The sequence below is a fragment of the Lissotriton helveticus genome, chromosome 6 (assembly GCF_964261635.1).
Source record: "Lissotriton helveticus chromosome 6, aLisHel1.1, whole genome shotgun sequence".
NCBI lineage: Eukaryota > Metazoa > Chordata > Amphibia > Caudata > Salamandridae > Lissotriton > Lissotriton helveticus.
In genome coordinates this window covers 897,100,565-897,121,062 of record NC_136067.1, presented here as the reverse complement: position 1 = coordinate 897,121,062, position 20,498 = coordinate 897,100,565, and the positions used below count along the sequence as shown (strand labels likewise).

Here is a 20,498-nt window from a genome sequence, read left to right as displayed (position 1 = left end):
TCTCCAAAGAATGAGTGGCCCTTTGTTTCCTCAAAATCTTCTTTCTCCTGACAACAGTATCTTTTTGTGGAGTGCCAGTGCCGGAGCTAGAAATGGAGCTAGAAAGCAGGACATTACTGCTGTCTTCTGCCTCAGAAGGACTGAGTTTGGATCCATCAGTCACTGAAAAAAACTTGTCCCCCAGATCAAGGGTATCCTCGGGGCTGCTACTAACTACGACCCCCTATACTAGCGTGCTCGTATTCAACTGCTCTGTGGTTTCTGGGTCTATCAATGGTGAAGATGCTCCGGAGGCGATACCCTGTTGTTTATCTCCGACTGGCAATGCTTGGGCTTGAGTTAGATTTTCTTGTGCACTATCATTCCCACTGTCTTGACCAATATTATCTCTATTGTCCCCATTGACCACTCGGGGTTCAGTGCCAGGGATAGCTGCAGGCTGTGTGCTCCCGGTAAAGTCTACCTGGGGGGTCTGTACTTGCCTCTGTGTGAGCTTTTGTATTCCCTTTTGCCCATTTTTCCCCTTTGTAGACAAAGTCTTTTTTACTTGAGTGGGTGAGTCTCTTTTAGTAGCTGGCGGCGTAGCGGGAGGGAAAAATTCAGTTATGCTCAGATGTCCCCGGGTCTGTTGCCCCGGGCTTTAGCCCTTTGCCCCGTACACCACTGCTAACACCTCCGCCCTTTTTTAACGTTTCAGGGCTCTCAACTTTATTTGTGTCCACATGGGTCCCAGTGTCCTTCGTCTGAGCATTACTGCTCAAGCCTCCAAGAGTAACCAATCTCGTACTTTTTGATAATGTTACCCCGGCGTTGCCTCCTTGCTCGGCGGAATCAGGAACCTTCCCTCGTCCACTGTGAGTTGCTTTCGGAGGCATACTGGAAGCCTCTGTCTCTCCCACTGCCGTTTTGGTGTACCGCTCCGCCGCAAACCACTCGGCCCCTGCAGGCGTCTCGGTCTCAATGTTCCCGGCCCCTCCTTTGCCTCCACGCCGGTCCTGGAGCGCAGCGCTCCGCAGCTCCCTCACCCCACCTCGAGCCACAGTCAATACCACCAAGAACAGTTCCTCTGCCATGGCGAGGGGGGTCAAAATTGTCCAGCAAATATGGGTGAGTCATGGGGGGGGGGGAGTTTTTTAACCTAAATAGTTCAATTTAACAAGCCAGCATCCAAATACCTGCCATACGTCTCCAGCAGCAAAGGAGTGATCACCCGCGGCCGTCAGTCAGGCGCCATCTTGCTTCCCAGATCAAAACAACTGTGGAGCATGGCAGAGTTTTTTCGACATTTCATGGAGTTCTGCAGAGCAGAACTCAGCAAACTCTGCCCAGGCCTATATATTTCCTGTGTATGATGCCTTTTCCACTGCCCTTCTAGAAACGTTAAGGTCTTCATTAGGAGGTGCTAGATATTGGTTGTAATGACTGTCACGTTTGACTAAAACTGACACAATTTAAATGGTACAAACACTATTGCCTTTCACAAGTTTTGGGGAGAAAATGTGGATGTTGATATTTACTGCAACAACATCTCCATGTTCTGGCAAATACTGCCCATCTCCCCCCAATAAATATCAGCAGGTTTGACATGCTGATATTTATCACAAACTCATAATTGCGATAGCAGGACTGTGTTGTAGCAAGACTTACTGCACACAACCCATTTACCAGGACACTCGTAATGAGGGTCTAGGAGGTCTGCTCACAAATGGAATCAGCAAAAGTGATATTCTCTGCAACAAGCAGAAAATATCGCCTATTGAAGGTTGGACAGGCCATTCTGTCTGTTCTAGCATTTTACCACTATGCCAGTAGCTAGGTGGCTGCTTTCAGAGCAGAATTGCTGGCATGTCTCAACCAAGGGAGTCCCCAAAAGCCCTTTCTAGTTGTAGCATCCTAGAGTGTGAGGATAGTTTAAACATATTTATATAAGGACTGTTTTTTTAAACCCACCATCATTGGAGCAAAACATATTATTATCAATGAATGCCATTAAAATAACTGAACCATCTGAAATTGATGTTAACTACAACAGAAATTAACACCAGCTGTAGACTATTCACACAAGGGCCCATCACATACCTGTCTTCTGCAACTTGTCACAATCATCAATCTAACAGCCCAAAATACTCCAGGATTCTTAGTGAATGTTTCCCGATACAGGGCCTGGCTATGGGCATAAAACAGTATCTACAGAAATAGATCACCCATTTTGGGAGGAATTTATTTGCTATGTGTAGATAGCAAAATGTACACCTTCTCCTACATCATCTAGAAGTCACCGTAAAAATGATGGATCACATAAAAGATGACAAAACACCAATTGTGCACAGCAGACATACCATGGCACCCTTAAGGAAAGCTGCTATATTTTGAATATTAACTCCGAGCTACTTCCAAAATACAACAGGCCAATAGGCAGGTATCTCCCAATCATCCGTGAGTGTGCAGCATTTGATGCAGACCAGTGAGGTTTCGCTTGTCATACTACACAGACATGCTAGATAAAACAAATGTACCCATAGCACGAATACTAAACAAAGTATTTAAATTTGAAAAACGTTGTTGTAGGAAGGTGGCTACCTGACTATGGTTACCCCAGATTTTTTTGCCTGTGTTTAGCTGGTTTTTTGACTTAGTTGACCTGGTTCCCTGCTAATCAGGGCCCCAGGCCATCTGCTCTCTCTGTAAAATGGATTCCCTGTACCCTAGGTACATACCACAATTTGAAATGGACTCCTTGTCAGCCCCTGTATAATGCACTATAGGTGCCCAGGGCATAGGAGCCACCAAGGCCTACCAGGGGCTGCAGCATATCTTTTGCCACCCCTGGCTGGTTCTTAAATTGACACAACTGGCTGATCACTCAGCTGGGGTAAGGTGGTGTAATCACCCCTTACTTAGATATAGTATACCTATATCTAAACCTATATCTGGACACATATAAACCTGTGAGGCACTCCTATGGAAGGCCTCATCAATCCTGGAGGCAGAGTGCGTGGTTTAATGTGAGATGGAGCTCTAGCATGAGCTGAGCCTGTCTGCAGCTGTCGGGAACAACTCCCTAAGCCGTTTCAGGATAATGCCATACCATATACTCTTAAGTGCCTTATAATCCTCGCGGTTATATAGCAACTTTGGTTTGGCTTTATCAAAACATGTCGTGTAAGGTGTCATACGATTTGGAATACTATCCCCTCGCCAGTTCTGGCGACGGGGATAGCATTCCACCCCTCTAGAGGGGTAAGACATGTTACTTTACTTAAATGCGGTTAATTTCTAAAAGGACCTTAGATCCACAAAATGGATGCCTCTGCCACAGACAAGAGTCTGACCCCCTGAAGCTGACCGAAACTCAGCCAAATGGGGCCTGGACAAAGGGTTTCCTGTCGCAGGGGGGTGTTACCACCCCTCAGACAGGAGATAGTGGATTGTAGCAGGGAGGTTTGAAAGAAACCAGACACTGCTTGGGGCGCACAAGGCTGCCCCTTGCATAATCCGGCCAAACCGGTTCTGGGGCACTCCAGCCCTCGTGCCAGGGCGGCCTGGATCAAAGGAAGGGGGTGTATCCACCCACTTCCTGGGTCCCACCCATAGGAGGGGACCTAGCAGGTAATCCAGCCCCCCAGATTCGAATAAGAGCGGGAGCAGTGCCAAGACACTTCAGATTATCCTGATGAAAAATAAGAAATGAAACTCTGGACCCTTCGACATCCTACTCAACGTAGAAGCCCGAAGAATCTCCCTTGTGGTCAAGGAGTGACCACCCTGTGCAAACAGGCACCATCCAGCCATCGATGTCTGCTTTGTCGCAGTTCCCGCCGGAACTCGAGCAACAGAGATCGACGAGATCAAGCTTGCCTGCCTTCTAACAGCCCGATCCACAGTCCCTGCAGAGCTGAGACCCGTGGAGGCGACCGGAAGCCTGGGGCACGCCATCTTGGAAAGACCACGAGACGCTGACCGTGCAGCCCACAAGTGACCCTCGAAGCTGTACACCGGGGTTTGAGAAGCCCCCACCCTGAGCCACACTTGCACCGAAGTTCAGCCCTCCACACTCGACGAGTGCTGCGTGGGGCCCTTCTGCTTCTTTTGGCTCAACGCGTTGGCCCGGTCACTTGCCAGCCGGCTAGTGGCCCCTGTACCGACGAACTTTGAAATTCAACCTGTGAATCTGGTTGCTCCAGATCTGCACCAGCTCCCCTGAAAAGGAGCCCCCACTCTGACCCTCCTGGTCCGAGTGAGAAGCAATCTCCCGGTTCCGCGTGGATTGCTTTTGCCAAGTGTTGTTTGCTCCAATCTTGAAGCCGACAGTGCTGACGGCGAGAGCCTGCGTGGGACAGATCGTGACCTGCTTCTGGACATCGTAGATGCCCCAGAGCCCACGTGACAGTGGAGAGAAGCTCCTCGACGACCACCTGATTGCGCCCGACATTGCCTGGTTCCGTCCTGGTTCCACCCTGGTCACTGCTGAGTGACCCAGACTCTGTCCCCTCTGCTTTCAGGTACTTTTCGACTTGAGTCCACCCTTGGACTCCACCGGACACTTCTCTTTCACCCCGCCTGCAGCCCTTTCAGCTTCAAGCACCAAGAGCCTGCGTGACGAAACCCGACTCAACTTCGACCCTGTGCACCCGCTTCCTGTGGGTGAGGTAACTTTGCTCCGCCGCTGTTCCCACACTGGTACACATGTCTAGGGTCTGTGTCTTAAGTTTTGTTCCTCTAGGTTCAGCGGAAGTGTCCTTAAACTTTAACTTTACAACTTTTACGCACCATTGGTTAACATTGGTGCATGCGTGCGCTTTCCGCACTGCACCCGAATCCCGCGGGCTTTTCCCGACTTCAGCACTGCTTGTCCTGACTGCTCCCAGCGATTCCCTAGGCCCTAGGCCTAACCACTGTTCGATTGGTATCTCTTATACCACTTGTTTAGTATATGGTTTGAGTGGCTCCCCGCCCTCATCCATAATTGTGCAACTTTGTATGTTTAAACTGTGCTTTTGATTTAACGCTTGTGCCCCTTTATTCATAAAGAATACTGGGGATTGTTTTTAGTAATAAACACATATATTTTTATAATATATACTTGTGTGGTGTCCTTTCATTTGATATTACAGGATTGTATGTGGTAAAACAGCTCGCTTAACACGACCTCTTAAGTTAAGCCTTTAGGCTGCTTAGTCCATGCTACCCCTAGGATAGCTTGTCTAATAAGGTTGACTTACAACCAGACATCATAAGGGATTGTTTGGTCTGATATCAGGTGGTTCGAGAATTGGAAACATCATCTATCAGACCAACTTCTCACATTGGTGAGCAGCGGTGCGGATTTGAGCTTGCTGTTGTTTTACCATTGCAATCTTTTATCAAATTGAAAGATCACATCAAGTACCTCTAGGTACATATAAATCAAAATCTTAGCATATTAAGTTCTACTGAACTTAGTAGTTGTAGATTAAAGGGATTAGCACACCCTGACTACAACTCACTAGCAAGGTACAGTAGGAAAACACTTAGTGTAGGTAAGTGCACCACTTACACCACACTAGAGTCATGTCTGACACAGGAAAAGCCTCAGGGTCTGCTCCTGTGACAGTTGACCTTACCAAGGCAACTTCCAGCTATGACAAATTAACCCGAAAGGACTTGATTGCCTTGTGCATCTCAAGAGGGTTAAAAAGGGGCAGAAGTCCCACCTGTCCTATCCTGATAGCCATTCTAGAACAGGATGACTTAGAGAAGGCGAATGAAGTTCCCTTAGAGTCAGGAGATGGAGTGAACCCCCCTGTAACTGATACCACTCCAGAGGAGGAAGAAGAAGAGGAGGAAGAGGAGGAGGATGGTTCAGACATAGATGAACCTGAAGATCAGGAGCTAGGGGTTAACCAAGGTAAAGTTGCCAGGCTTAGCCAGGCCAACTTAGACCTACTGGGGAATGGAGAGGGCCAGCACCTCCCCAGACCCTACCATGTCATTCTCCCAGGCAACAGAAGAGTGAGATCTCCCTCAGGGGACTCTCATATTTCTAGTGCCTCAAGAGAATCTCAGAGAGGTATGACTGCCTCTCAGAAGATAGAGCATAGGGCCAGAATGAGGGCTGTCAAACTCCAAATAGAGAGGGAGGAGGTAGCCTTGGCTCAAGCTAGACTTGCCTTGGCAAGAGAGCAAAAATTGTGTGGCTTAGATGCCACTGGTGGCAGAAATATTCCTAAAGAGAAACCCAGGTCCTATGATAGTAGAAACCTGACAAAGATTGTGCCCCCCTACAAGGAAGGGGATGACATCCACAAGTGGATAACTGCTCTTGAGAGAGCCTGCATGGTACAGCAGGTTCCTGAGGAACAGTGGGCAGCAATCTTATGGTACTCCTTTTCAGAGAAAGGGAGAGATAAGCTCCTCACTGTCAGACATGAGGATGCAAACAATTACAAAGTCCTGAAGAGTGTCCTAATAGATGGGTTTGGCTTAACCACTGAACAGTACAGGTTGAAGTTCCGAGACACCCAGAAGACACAGACACAGGACTGGACTGATTTTGTAGATTGTGCTACTAAGGCTCTGGAGGGTTGGCTACATGGCAGCAAAGTACATGACTTTACAGGATTGTATAATTTGATTATGAGGGAGCAGATCCTAAGTAATTGTCAGAACCAGCTCTTACACCAGCACCTGGTGGACTCTGATCTGACCTCTCCCCAAGAATTGGGAAAGAAGGCAGACAAGTGGGTCAGAACCAGGATTAGGCCTAAGAATCAGGACAGTAACCAGAAGAAGGAGTCTACCAAGCCTCAAGATAAGGGTGGGGATAAAAATAAAGAAAAGACTTCCCCAGGGCCCCAAAACTCCAAGAATGGGGGTGGGTCCCAAGACACTTCTTCAACAGAGAAAAAGCCCTATTGCCATGTCTGTAAGCAGGTTGGGCATTACAAAACAGACAACTGTTGTCCCAAGAATGGCAATAAAGAGAATATACCTCCAAAGCCAGCCCCAGCACCTCCTGTTACTGTCAGCAGTAATCCCCCAGGAAGTGGGAGCACACCCAGGAATCTGGGTGGGTTTACTTTTGGAGCCCAGGAGGACCCTGGCCTATCCAGGTCCCCATCCCCAAATAATCTTGTTTATGAGACTGGCATGGGGTTTGCCAACTTCTCTGATTGCCCAAATACTTTGAGCAAATATAGACAAGAACCCATCATCAATGGTTTGAGGGTTGAAGCTTTTAGAGACACAGGGGCTAGCATCACCATGGTGGCTGATGGCATAGTCCCCTCTAAGCAACTTTTACCTGGTGCCACATACCAGGTAATAAACATTGATGGCATCCAAACAAATCATCCCATGGCAGTAGTAAGTCTCAGCTGGGGAGGTGTCACTGGCCCAAAGAGAGTGGCAGTGTCATCAAACTTGCCTGTGGACTGTCTACTGGGTAATGATTTAGAAATCTCAGCCTGGGCTGAGGTTGAAGAGGAAACCCATTCTAGAATGGTGAATTCCAATGGAAAGGTTAGTGGGGCTGTAATGGCTACAGCCCCAATTCAAGATGTCCTTCCTGAAAAGGTTGGTAGGGCTGAGAAACTCTCTGCCCCATCTTTAGCAAAAGCTCTTCCTGAACAGAATAGCAAAGCTGTTATTATAACAGCAGAAACCCAAACTGAGTCTCCTCCTGAAAAGGTTGGTGGGGCTGTGATGGCCACAGCCCAAACTCAAACTGATATGTGTGTTGTGAAGCCTGAAATGATGGATAACTCCACACAAACTGAGAGCATGGAGGAGGAAGAGAAATCTCCCCCTCACCAGACTTTAGGACAGGATCAGCCTCCTCAGGGAACTGATCTTACCCCTGATGAAGGAACTGCCCCAGAGGTTGTTAGGCCTGGCCTGACAGAGCCTCTGATGGCGGTGGACCCTTCTCAGGTGGGACCCAGTCTGGAGCAGGTAACCTGCCCCTCTCTACCTTGCCTTAGCCAGCCCAGGGCTGCAGAGGACAAGAAGGACAGTGAGACCCAGAGGGCCCCCTGTCAAATAAAGCACCCCCATCAACAGATAAGGGGCACCAAAACTAGTAGCCCTAGTGAGGTGAAAACTTTAAAAACTCCTGAGGGAGCCCCCTTAAAAACAGTTAGGGACCTCCCACATATGGAGTCTGTTGGGCACAGCCAAACCTGGGACCCAAAGGGCCCAAACCTGAACTGTCCCTCCAGCAAGCCAAACAGAGGGACCCAGACTCCAGCTTTAGGTAGCCAGAGGTTGACCCTGAGAGCACAGTGCAACTCAGTTAAAGAAAGAAAGGCACACATGGTGGAAGATAATTGGAGGAAGCCAAGCCCTAACTTAGTAGAGCCTCACTTCAATACTCCATATCCAAACCAGCCTTTAACTTTGCATAAACACACCCAAGGTAGTGATTCCCTATGGTGGAGACCCTCTAATACCCAAAGGGTGAGGGACTGCTTAGTGGACCATGAGACAGGGGGTACCCATGCTAGTGCAGGTACTTCCTTATATGGCCACTCAGGCAATATAGGCTTATCTGGCCAAGGATAGCCTTATCTCCTTTCGTTTGGGGGGGTTTATGTAGGAAGGTGGCTACCTGACTATGGTTACCCCAGATTTTTTTGCCTGTGTTTAGCTGGTCTTTTGACTTAGTTGACCTGGTTCCCTGCTAATCAGGGCCCCAGGCCATCTGCTCTCTCTGTAAAATGGATTCCCTGTACCCTAGGTACATACCACAATTGGAAATGGACTCCTTGTCAGCCCCTGTAAATGCACTATAGGTGCCCAGGGCATAGGAGCCACCAAGGCCTACCAGGGGCTGCAGCATATCTTTTGCCACCCCTGGCTGGTTCTTAAATTGACACAACTGGCTGATCACTCAGCTGGGGTAAGGTGGTGTAATCACCCCTTACTTAGATATAGTATACCTATATCTAAACCTATATCTGGACACATATAAACCTGTGAGCCACTCCTATGGAAGGACTCATCAATCCTGGAGGCAGAGTGCGTGGTTTAATGTGAGATGGAGCTCTAGCATGAGCTGAGCCTGTCTGCAGCTGTCGGGAACAACTCCCTAAGCTGTTTCAGGATAATGCCATACCATATACTCTTAAGTGCCTTATAATCTTTGCGGTTATATAGCAACTTTGTTTTGGCTTTATCAAAACATGTCGTGTAAGGTGTCATACGATTTGGAATACTATCCCCTCGCCAGTTCTGGCGACGGTGATAGCATTCCACCCCTCTAGAGGGGTAAGACATGTTACTTTACTTAAATGCGGTTAATTTCTAAAAGGACCTTAGATCCACAAAATGGATGCCTCTGCCACAGACAAGAGTCTGACCCCCTGAAGCTGACCGAAACTCAGCCAAATGGGGCCTGGACAAAGGGTTTCCTGTCGCAGGGGGGTGTTACCACCCCTCAGACAGGAGATAGTGGATTGTAGCAGGGAGGTTTGAAAGAAACCAGACACTGCTTGGGGCGCACAAGGCTGCCCCTTGCATAATCCGGCCAAACCGGTTCTGGGGCACTCCAGCCCTCATGCCAGGGCGGCCTGGATCAAAGGAAGGGGGTGTATCCACCCACTTCCTGGGTCCCACCCATAGGAGGGGACCTAGCAGGTAATCCAGCCCCCCAGATTCGAATAAGAGCGGGAGCAGTGCCAAGACACTTCAGATTATCCTGATGAAACATAAGAAACAAAACTCTGGACCCTTCGACATCCTACTCGACGTAGAAGCCCGAAGAATCTCCCTTGTGGTCAAGGAGTGACCACCCTGTGCAAACAGGCACCATCCAGCCATCGACGTCTGCTTTGTCGCAGTTCCCGCCGGAACCTCGAGCGACAGAGATCAACGAGATCAAGCTTGCCTGCCTTCTAACAGCCCGATCCACAGTCCCTGCAGAGCTGAGACCCGTGGAGGCGACCGGAAGCGTGGGGCATGCCATCTTGGAAAGACCATGAGACGCTGACCGTGCAGCCCACGAGTGACCCTCGAAGCTGTACACCGGGGTTTGAGAAGCCCCCACCCTGAGCCACACTTGCACCGAAGTTCAGCCCTCCACACTCGACGAGTGCTGCGTGGGGCCCTTCTGCTTCTTTTGGCTCAATGCGTTGGCCCGGTCACTTGCCAGCCGGCTAGTGGCCCCTGTACCGACGAACTTTGAAATTCGACCTGTGAATCTGGTTGCTCCAGATCTGCACCAGCTCCCCTGAAAAGGAGCCCCCACTCTGACCCTCCTGGTCCGAGTGAGAAGCAATCTCCTGGTTCCGCGTGGATTGCTTTTGCCAAGTGTTGTTTGCTCCAATCTTGAAGCCGACAGCGCCTACAGCGAGAGCCTGCGTGGGACAGATCGTGACCTGCTCCTGGACGTCGTAGAGGCCCCAGAGCTCATGTGACAGCGGAGAGAAGCTCCTCGACGACCACCTGATTGCGCCCGACATTGCCTGGTTCCGTCCTGGTTCCACCCTGGTCACTGCTGAGTGACCCAGACTCTGTCCCCTCTGCTTTCAGGTACTTTTCGACTTGAGTCCACCCTTGGACTCCACCGGACACTTCTCTTTCACCCCGCCTGCAGCCCTTTCAGCTTCAAGCACCAAGAGCCTGCGTGACGAAACCCGACTCAACTTCGACCCTGTGCACCCGCTTCCTGTGGGTGAGGTAACTTTGCTCCGCCGGTGTTCCCACACTGGTACACATCTCTAGGGTCTGTGTCTTAAGTTTTGTTCCTCTAGGTTCAGCGGAAGTGTCCTTAAACTTTAAAACTTTTACGCACCATTGGTTAACATTGGTGCATGCGTGCGCTTTCCGCACTGCACCCGAATCCCGCGGGCTTTTCCCGACTTCAGCACTGCTTGTCCTGACTGCTCCCAGCGATTCCCTAGGCCCTAGGCCTAACCACTGTTCGATTGGTATCTCTTATACCACTTGTTTAGTATATGGTTTGTGTGGCCCCCCGCCCTCATCCATAATTGTGCAACTTTCTATGTTTAAACTGTGCTTTTGATTTAACGCTTGTGCCCCTTTATTCATAAAGAATACTGGGGATTGTTTTTAGTAATAAACACATATATTTTTATAATATATACTTGTGTGGTGTCCTTTCATTTGATATTACAGGATTGTATGTGGTAAAACAGCTCGCTTAACACGACCTCTTAAGTTAAGCCTTTAGGCTGCTTAGTCCATGCTACCCCTAGGATAGCTTGTCTAATAAGGTTGACTTACAACCAGACACCATAAGGGATTGTTTGGTCTGATATCAGGTGGTTCCAGAATTGGAAACATCATCTATCAGACCAACTTCTCACAGTTGTTTTTTCATTTGTAGCAAAAGTGTTTAACCTAAATATAACACAAACGGTACAAGTGGACTTATGGGTAAGGGTTGGAGGTTACTTAGTCATAGTGTCAGTGGCTATGGATAGTTCTAGGGTTTGAATTAGGCTTAGGGTCACATCTAGATTACTCAGTTGGGTCAGTGTTGGCCTTAGACTTATGTTTTCCAAACTGGTGGGTTGTGATCCGATTTTTGGGGAGAAGTGAATGTCCAAGCAAATATTAAAGATGCCTTTAAATTCTGTATTTAATTTGTCACACTTGCTGAGCTTCAAACACAGAGGTCAAATACCAGGCTATGTCTACTGACAAATTGCTGCTTATTTTTGTAACATGAGGGTTGGTGTTTGCAGACTCCTCTCACTTTGCAGTCAGAGAAAGAAAATTAAAGTGAATTCACAATTTCTGTCTAGATGATGACCTCAGAAAGTGAGTATTGATGTTGACCTCAGAAAGTGAGTATTGATGTTGAAATATCATCAACATTGCAACAAACAGACTAGGACTATTCTTAGAATTATAAATCTCTAATCCAGCTGACCTTGCTAGACCTTTGTTGTTTGTTGATCTTCGCCCATATGCCCTTGCAATATCATTGTTGTTATCTGTTTTATGTTTGATCACTAGGGGCACGGAGCACCTTTGCTCTTTTGTCCTGTTTTGTATGATGATCATACATTCTAGGAATCATTAACTACAATACTAAAGTCATGGAGGATAGCTGATTATATTTTATTACATTAGCTGTTGCAGTAATCACATTGTTTTTGAAAATGTTAAATTCTCTGCATTGATTGCATGTAGTAATGCTACCTACTATATTTTGAGCATGATTTGGTGACCCATTGTATCTTATAATTATATTTACCGACATTCCCTTTAGCATATTGGTGTCTCTTGCACTTGTTTACAGTTGTACTTCAAGTCTGAATTTAAGTCTCACATTACTTGTATGGAATGCTTAAATTATGTGCCATAGAGCAAGCTCTAACAAACTCATTGTCTGTGATGGATTATGTAGTATCCACAAAGAAATGTGTCTCTTGTCACTTAATATCTCCCCACAATGGCAGCAATTTTATGGATTAACAAAATGATGAGCCCATCATGTCAGATTTAGAACACATAATCTGATGGTCACTAAAACGTTTGGAGCAGGTGTTCAACCCACTGAGTTATCAGTCTGCCACAGTATACAGTAATGTAAATTAGGTCTTTAGAGGTTATTTTACATGCCTCTTGGCCTCTCTGCTGACGTTCAATTCTCTTGTCACTTAATATCTCCCCACAATGGCAGCAATTTTACGGATTAACAAACTGATGAGCCCATTTTGTCAGCATTAGCACACATAATCTGACAATCTTTGATACAGTATCCCCTGTTATCTTGGACATGATTAATGCTACATTTTTGACGTGTCTGGTCAACCCTCGATGGAAGCAAGCAATATATAAAGCCCTTTTAAAAAAGGGAATTATCGTCCCATCTCTCTATTGCCAGGAATCAGCAAAATTGCCCAAAAGCATGTGAATGTTGCACTTTCTGCATTTCTGGAAAGCAACAACCATTTCCATTCTTTCCAAACTGAGTTTAGACCTCAACAGGGCACAGAGACTGCCCTTTTAGCAGTAATTGAGGAAACCAGGAACATTTTAGACAACGGAGTCTGCGCTGCCATTGTGCTTTTGGTTCTTAGCGCAGCCTTCGATACAATCAACCATCAGGTACTTATTCAGAGACTCAGAGATGTAAGAGTGACTGATACGTGGCTTCAATCCTTTCTGGAGGACAGGTCATTTCAGGTGTTCCAAGAAGAATATACCCTGACTCTCTGCCACTCAGATATGGGGTTCCTCATGGATCATCTCTGAGCCCCACTCTTTTCAATGTTTATATAAGCCCCTTGGCAGGTTATGCGGAGTTGTTAGGCATCTAGATTGTCACATTTGCCAATGACAAGCAGTTGGTTGTTTCCTTTAACCAGCTCAACAACACTGGCCCTGATTTGGCCAGGTGCCTTGAAAAAGTCTCAGCATGGATGGAGGGTTCTTTTCTGAAACTCAACTCAACGGATCTAAAACGGAGCTGATGTTTTTAGGTAAATCCCCCTCGCCTAAGGATAGTCTACCGTGGCCTAGTGGCTTTGGCTCCCCCCTCCCCCAAAGAACAGATCAAGAGTCTGGGGGTTTGGCTGGATCGTAACCTGGATTTTGGGGAGCAAGCACCTAAGGTTGCAGGTAATTGCTTCGGAAAATCATTCCCTGCTCCCCTTCTCTGCCAGGAAAACGGTGGTTCAGGCCCTCATACTTTCCAGGCTTGACTATGCCAATGCTCTTTATTTAGAAGCACCCTACACTACCTTTAGGAAATTGCAAACCGTACAGAACTGTGCAGCTCAGCCGCTTCTGAACATCCCTAACTGACAGTCAGCATAGACTGCTCTGGCCACTCTACATTGGCTGCCTATTTAGCAGAGAGTGCAGTTCGAGGTGCTTTGCATTGCACATAAGGCATTGCTAGGTAATGGTCCACCTATTGTTCGCTCCATTATCTGGCCTTATCACCCTAAAAGAGCCTTGCAATCAGGCAATAAACAGATGGCAACTGTTCCAAGAATAAGGAAAGCACGTACAGTATAATGCACCAAGGTTGTGGAATTCTCTCCCCCTTGACATTCGATGTGAAACCAATCATTTGGTCTTCTGGAAGCACATTAAAAAACATTTCTGTTCCCATATCCTGCACTCAGTTCATGAGCATCAGCCTCTAGCGCTGGGATGCCTTCGGGTAACCATGCGCTTTATAAATGTTTTACAATTACAATTTATAAATGTTTTACTATTACAATTCCTAAGATATCTGGAGTAGGTGTTTAACCCACTGAGCTACCCATCCGCCACAGTATACAGTGATGTAAATTAGGGGGTCGATTCCGATTCGGGAAAAAAAACGTCCGTATGATTTGTATCCGGAGCCCTCTCCGTACGAATCGTACCCGTCCGTCCGAGTCGCGAAGTACGATCCGTATTCCGTGAATCTGTCCGAATCGTCGCGATCCGTATGTATTGCAAGGCTGAAACCGTGAACCGTACGACTCGTACACATACCGTACGACTCGTACACATGCCGTACGACCCGACGAGTACGATCCGGACCGGGGTATGAGGAGGCGATTCGTACGGTCCACGTCAGGTAAGGGCAAGTAGTACGGAAAAGCACACAAACACATACACACCGTACGGTCCGTACACCCCATGATCGCAGGGGTACGCACCGTACCCCTTCGATCATGGGGTGTACGAGCCATACCCCCATTGTAAGATCGGTGTACGAGCCGTACCCCCATTGTATGATCGGTGTACGAGCCGTACCCCATGTACGATCGGTGTACGAGCCGTACCCCCATTGTACGATCGGTGTACGAGCCGTACCCCCAATGTACGATCGGTGTACGAGCCGTACCCCATGTATGATCAGTGTACGAGCCGTACCACCATTGTATGATCGGTGTACGAGCCGTACCCCCATCGTACATGGGGTACGGCTCGTACACCAATTGTACATTGGGGTACGGCTCGTACATCGACGATCGTACATGGGGTACGGCTCGAACACCGATCGTACAATGGGGGTACGGCTCGTACACCGATCGTACAATGGGGGTACGGCTTGTACACCCCATGATCGCAGGGGTACGGTGCGTACCCCTGCGATCATGGGGGGTACGCACCGTACCCGGGGGCCGTTCCGTACCTGTTTCAGCGTGAACTCTGCTTTTACGGCTGTTTTCAGCTCCCGTAGAAAAAGGGTCGTACGGTGCGTACCCGACACTTATCGTACTTGCTGGGTCGTAAAAATCAGCCGCGAACCGTACATATGTCGCGTACAGCGGGTTCCGAGGGAGAATCGTACGGAGATTAGAGTCATACTGTGTCTTGTACAACTCCTACGGAGTACGGCTCCTGGTACGAATCATACTTCGTCGTACGTACGGGGGACGTGTCAGGGTATGATTCGTACGGGAAAAACGCTCTGAACGGCTATTCAGAGCGGTTTTTCCCGAATCGGAATCGACCCCTAGGTCTTTATAGATTATTTTACATGCCTCTTGGCCTCTGCTGAGGTTCAATTAGCACCATACTGTGTGGTTTAGTACACCCTCTGTACTCAAGTATTCTTAGGACTTGTTCACCGGCCTCTGTTCTTTTCCCTTGCGCATTCAGTCCTTCCCTTCAATGTTAAAGCATGTGGACAGTAAAGAGGCAAACTACTGTTGACTGGTCCGGGAACAGGTTAAAGGCCATCCCTGTGTGCTTCTGGCATAGAAGGCCTAGTAGAAGTCGCAAAGCCTCTCATCCCTACCTTTTCTTCAACAGCAACACCCCCATGGGACGTTGACAGTCTGGGACATTCAGCTTGGAGTAAAACTTGTGCCATGCTTACTGCACACAGATCTCAGCACTATATATACAGACCTTCCTAAACTCTTGCACAGACACACGTAAGAAAAATACCTTAGTTCTAGGATGAATAGTAGGGTTTGAGTTTGGTTATTGTACAGCCTGGTTAGATGGATGCCATTAAAGCTTCTACACTGGACCAGAGGGGTGAGATCCTTGGCAAATTAAGGGATCTGATTTTCCATCATTCGTACCAAAGGGCACTACACCTGCTATATGTCGTAACACATGTGAAGGTACTCTGTCACCGATGATAATCATGTTTTCATTATATTTATACTGCTGCTCTCTGAGTCCTGTCCAGGTGAAGACTATCTGCTATCTGACCCTGTGATCTCTACCTAATTGAGTAGTAGCACTTCTGCCGGACCCTATAGATTTGTCAAGCTCTGGTGTCTGCGACCTGTTCTTTTTGTAACCTTTGATGGCCCATGTTAACTTGCATGAATACATTTTGTAAATAAATCTTTAGCCAATTCTTCGAGGAGAGTACGTTAGAAAAAATCAACATTTACTTTTCAAAGTATACTTGGGAAGGGGTGGGAGGGTGAGTATCAGTACCCCTGTGGAAAGTAACACCACAAACGTATCGGAATATGTCATTGGTGACCATCCTTTCTATGAATTATACGTAAATTATGTAAAAGTGGTGCTGAAATGCAATTTTGGCCAGTTTTTTCAAACTTTTCTTAGGAAAGCTCAACTGAACCATACTAAAGGAAGGCGGGTTAGCTCCAGTTCAAGAAATATGTTTGTACAAGACCAATTTCAGAGTTGAACAACCACCACCGCTTAACATTATTATGTGATTTTTGTAAACATCATTATTAATGTTCTTTGTTTCACTCATTTACAAAATATTTTAAATAATCTGTTCACAGAAACTGAGGGGTAGCTTAACAGTTTTTCATGAATAACATTTAGCTTGTAGTGGGCAAAGCTTCTTTTCAGGATGGCTTCACCGAATAGATCCTATCATAACCCAAAGATAACACATTTCAACGAAAATACTAGCGGACAGAATGATAAATCAAACAATAAAATGCATGTAGTGAGAGATGTTTACTCCTCTGAAACCACCTATTTGGAGAGTTATTTAGAGAGTAGTGTCAAAAGCCATGACAGTCATCTGGGCTGTTAAGCTGGACCTATCACGGTGCAAATTAATACTTTTCCAAAGCCCTCTGAGCGCCTGTTTCATTGAAGAGTAGGGCCACAAGCTCTGGCAGACAACTATGCTCTGAAACCAACCTCCACGAAGGAATGAAAGCCGTCGCTGAGTGGATGAAGAACAGCCGACTGAAGCTAAACTCAGACAAGACAGAAGTCCTTATCCTCGGCTCCATCCCCTCGGCCTGTGATGACTCCTGGTGGCCGACCGCTCTAGGAACAGCTCCAACACCCACCAACCACTCACACAACCTAGTGTTCATCCTCGACTCTATGCTCTCCATGACAAAGCAGGTCAACGCCGTCTCGTCCTCCTGCTTCAACACCCTCCGCATTCTCCGCAAGATCTACAGGTGAATCCCCACCGAAACAAGATGAACGGTCACCCTGGTCCTCGTCAGCCGCAGGTTATACTACGGAAACGCCCTCTACGCAGGAGCCTCGGCCAAACTCTTGAAACGACTCCAGCGCATTCAAAACGTCTCTGCTCGCCTGACCCTCGACATCCCTCGCCGCAGCCACATCACACCTCACCAGAGAGACCTGCACTGGCTCAACGTCAACAAGAGTATCACCTTCAAGCTCCTCACCAACGCACACAAGGCACTACACGACACCGGACCAGCACACCTCAACAGACGACTCAGCTTCTACACTCCCAACCACCAGCTCCGCTCTGCAGACCTCACCCTCGCCACAGTCCCCCGCATCCAAAGAGCGACCTCCGGTGGCAGTTCGTTCTCCCACCTCGCGGCCAAGACCTGGAACACCCTCCCCACCCTCCTATGGCAGACCCAGGACCTGCTAACCTTCAGAAGACTCCTCAAGACCTGGCTATTCGAGCAGTAGCAGCATTCCCCCAACCCCTCCCCCCTCCCCCAGCACCTTGAGACCCTCACGGGTAAGTAGTGTGCTTTACAAATGTCCTAATTGATTGATTGGTTGACTTAAGAATCTGACAATTGTATTTGCAATACTTTTTTCTGTACATGTGATGGAGAGTAAAGCATGCAATGCTTGCACCTGGGCAAACATAGACCACAACAAGCACCGTTATTTTTGCTGTGTCTGCATAATACATATTTGTGAACATAATGTATCCACTTCTCAAAGGTGGACCTATAAAGGTCAGCACTAGACCAGGTATTGCCACTGCAATTTTGTGTTGAAGTAATAAAGGGGTTTACCGGTAGGGTGGGCGGCCTGTCATCCCAACAGAGGGCCTTGATGCCCCCTTCCTGCAGATGCCCACCTGCCAAATCTAGAGATCCCTTCCGGCTTCCAGGGGATTGTTCTGGCTAAAGATGTGGCGGGTGTGCTTGAGCAGAACTGTAATGCCGGGTAGGTCGACATGTTACTGCTGTTCCTTCGTCATTATGTTTGTTTCTGAGAGGCAAACTTCCTTAACGGCGTTTGTTTACAAGAAACAAATTTCAACGGCTATGGCAAATGGACAATTTTCTTCTCGAAGCGCGAGGTAATTGCAATTGTGTTTGCTTACAATACTGCATTTTGAGCTATTTCTTACGTGGATTTAATTGCATTTAAATACAGAGTCTGTTTCCCGCCTTAAATTACGAGGTAAATATAGTATAAGCTTAATTCCTGCGAAAAGTCATTCCATTCTGTTCACCACCCGATCTTTACTTTACTTTTCGACATTTTTAGGATCACAAAGGCATCCTCTCGAAGGGAGCAGCCCACCCTTGATAAATCGCGAGAAATCTCCAACAGTTATGCTTTCTCCTTTCGGCTTGAGCGCTGGTCTTACTCTCCACAAGGGTTTCCTCACAAAACTGCCCATAGGGCATTTCAAATAAACCCCAGCTCGCTCCCCCCAGTTAGATCGCCCTATTAGTGACCTCTCGCCTCGTGAGTACTCTTAAGTCAGTCGTTTTAAAGATAGTATTGCCTTACCCTGGTCCAACAGGTACAGATTCCTCGTGCAGGCGCTGGGGAATTCGTACCGAACGGAGAGCAAAGCACAGAATGTTGATTCACAGCGCTACGTGAGCAGCAGCACGGTTTGTATGCCAGCGAGCCCGCCTTTCACTTATCATAAACAAGAGGTTATCCAGATGTGCGCACGTGACTTTCTACTGCTATCCTTAAACTACCTTTGCCCTGGTCTCCATGCGTTAGTCAGTATGTGTAATATTCCCTAATTTATGAATCACCTTTGGTGCAGCATAGTTGTCGATAGCCTACCGGCTGCAGTCTTACGCATTGGCATTGTTTGCACCCCGCACCTTTCAAAAGGTGCGCGGGGCGCAAACAATGCCAAGGCGCCTTTTTATGAAATAAGCCTGTCTCCAGAGCAGCCACGACCTCGTGCTGCCCTGGGTGCAGTGCATTCATGTGAAAAAACGGAGCAGCCGCTCCGTGTTTTTACAGTACAGTACCGCCTGCACTTTCAAAGGGGATCAGAGATCCCCTTGCAGGTGGGTGCAGTCAGGGAATTCACCTGCCTTCAAGGGGATGTCTGAGGTGGTCCATGGGACTCTATTTACCCCCTGCATAGGGCTGCTGTCAGGAGGCGCACTGATAGTGCACCACCTTTTCAATGGTACACTGTCAGTGCGCCTATTGAGGGCTTCTTTGATGCAGCGCCCGCGTCTGTAATATGATGGGGACGCAGAGTGAAAGGAATTACCTCATTTGCATAGGGCATGCCCCTTTGCAAGTGAGGGAACACCCTCTGCGACGGCGCATTAAATGCACCAGCAACATCGGTATTATAGAAGGGGACGCACAAGTGCCTGCGTCCCCTTTTATAATACCAAGGTGCCCCGGGGGAGCGCAAAGCGGGCGCAAACACCTGTTGTGCCCTCGGGGCACCCTCTGTGACACAGCCCTGGTCATGTGCAATGGTAACAGATAGATGTGGGCTAGCAAAGAAATTAACAAGGAGAGCCGAGCCAGAGCTGAGTGAAGTTTTTGTCTCGGCTCGAAGACCCCCCCTGCACAACCGAGCCCTGAAAAATTTCCATGTGGTGTATGAATGAACAAAATATCGCGATGTAAATATCAGGAGACCGAAATAACAGAAAATACATATTGTGATGCAAAAATATCCTGATGCACAAATATCGTTGTCAAGAATATCATTGTTGTAAATATTGTTTTCAGTTATATATTTGTAAAGCATATTGTTTTTTTACTTAATTTAATTTGTTTTAGTTTAATATATTAATTTTATGTGTTAGTATTATTTGTATAGTAATTGTTATACATTTTTTAAAATACAGTTTGTAATTTTATTTGGTTACAGTATTTTAATTTTAATTGTTAATAGTAATTTATAGTGTCGTAGAAGGTGGTTGGGTTTGTAGGGGGGATAGGGTAGAAGGTTTATTTAGTAACAACAAATTAATAATTAATAATTGTTATGTAAGTATGCAATTGATATTCATTATGTATGCTATGTAATGTTGCTTTATTATACTTATGTGCTAGGAGTGGGTTGCTACGTTTGTAGGGGTATAAGGTGGGACCTTATGTAGGTAATAATTAATAAAGAATTCATTTATAAT

At 47.2% G+C, this 20,498-nt stretch overlaps 1 protein-coding gene across 1 annotated transcript in view; it reads right to left on the bottom strand.

Moving 5' to 3' along the window:
- LOC144763177 (amine sulfotransferase-like) overlaps window positions 1–19,090 on the bottom strand; it is a 500,824-nt gene extending 481,734 nt beyond the window's left edge. The window contains exon 1 of the mRNA XM_078648523.1: window positions 18,883–19,090. The gene's annotated coding sequence lies outside the window, so the exon portion shown is untranslated. The remainder of the gene's footprint in view (window positions 1–18,882) is intronic.
- Between the last annotated feature and the right edge of the window lie 1,408 nt (window positions 19,091–20,498).